Source organism: Leucopleurus acutus (genome assembly GCF_964270905.1).
Source record: "Leucopleurus acutus genome assembly, chromosome: 1".
Taxonomy (NCBI): Eukaryota; Metazoa; Chordata; class Mammalia; order Artiodactyla; family Delphinidae; genus Leucopleurus; species Leucopleurus acutus.
Window position 1 is genome coordinate 121,822,528 of NC_139142.1, and position 1,828 is coordinate 121,824,355.

The window sequence follows — 1,828 nt, forward strand, 5'->3', positions numbered from 1 at the left end:
CTGGGAAAGTCTACCTTAGGAGACGATGGTGCCGAAGAAACTGCCCACTAGGAGGTTGTGGATGCCCAGGAAACTCCTTCTTGGTGAGTGTGGGGACGCTGGAGGCTCGAGCTCTGGAGCTCGTGGAGGTGCTGGAAACTTGACTTCGCTGATAGTGGGGCCCCCAGAGACTCGACCTTAGGTGTTTGTAGGGGAACATATATCTATTCTGCCAAAGGTGATATTGGGATCCATGAATCTTGACCTTAGACATTGCTGGGGCCCAGGACACTGGACCTTAGATGATTGTGGGGGCCGGGAGAGTGTAACGTAGTTGATTTCGGGGGGCATCAAATTTTACCTCAGTTGACTTTTGGCGCCCAGGAAACTCTTAGGTGATTGGGAGCCCAGAAAACTCTTAAGTGATCGTGGGGCCCCAGGAAACACTAGCTCAGGTGATTGTGCTTCTTAGCTTGCCCTGTCTTCATTCATGGGGTGGGGTGGGGTGCCTCGAAATTCTTCCCTATGTGATTGTGGGGGCCAAAACCAATTATTTAGGTGATTGTAAACCCAAGATTACCCATCTTAGGTGATCGTGGCCTCTTGAAACTCTGCCTTATGTGACTGTGTGGGCCCAGGAAGGCTAACTTAGATGATTGTTACAAGAAATTCTACCCAGGAAACGCTATAGTAGCGGCCCCAAACTGTACGTCATGTGATCGTAGTGGGCCATAAATCTCTTCCTTAGATGATTGTATGTCTAGGAAATGCTGCCTTTGGTGATTTGCGGGTCTCAAACACTCGAGCTTAGGAGATTGTGGCCACCCAGTAAACTATCTTAGGTTATTGTGGGCCCAGGAAACTCGAGCTTAGGGGATTATGGGAGCAGGACATTCTACCTTAGTTCCCCGTGGGGGCCGCGGAGGTATAAGAGTGGTTTTGGTGCCCCAGGAAAGCTTACTTTACGTTATGTAGGAGGTCCAGAAACCTAGCTGATGTGATTCTTGGGGGCTCGTGATACCCTATGTTAGGTGATTATGGGGGCTCAGGAATTTTACCTTAGGTGATAGTGGGGGCCCAGAAAACCCTAGTGAAGTTGACAGTGGCACCGTGGAAACTCTAGCTTAGGTGATATGGGGGCCCCAGGAGCCTCTATGTTTGGTGCTTTTGGTCTCAGGAAAGTCTAGCTTTGGTGATTGTGGATGCAAAGGTGGTAGCTTATGTCGTTGTGGGGACCCAGGAAAGTGTCCCTTAAGTGACTTTGATGGCCCGGAAACTTGTACCATAAGTGATTGTGGGGTCCAGAAATCTCTCGCTACGGTGACTGTGGGCACGAAACTATTCTTTAGGTGACCGCGTGTCCAGGAACGATGGCTTCAGGTGAATGTGGGCTCAAGGGGATGGTACCTAGGTGAGTGTCGTCTAAGCAAACTATACCATAATTGACGGTGGTGACCTAGGAAACTCCACCTTAGTTGATTTTGACGGGCTAGAAAAAAATCTAATTTAAGTGCTGCTGTGTCCCAGGAGCTCTCCCTTGGCGGGGGTGGGCGGAAGGAAACTCTAGCTTACGTGATTGTGGGTACACCAGAAAATCTATTTTAGTTCATTGTGGGGTCCCAAATCTCTACCTTAGAATTGATGGTGGGGGGGGGTCCAGAAAATTCAGCCTTAGGGGATTGTGGGAGCCCAGTAAACTCAAAGTAGGTGACTGTGACCCAAACTTTACCGAGATGGACGTGGTGGGCCAAAAACTCTACCGTAGGTGCCTGTGAGCCTAGGAATCTCTAACTGAAAGGAATCTCTAGCTAGGCGATTGGGCCAGGTAACTACCACAGGTGATAGCGAG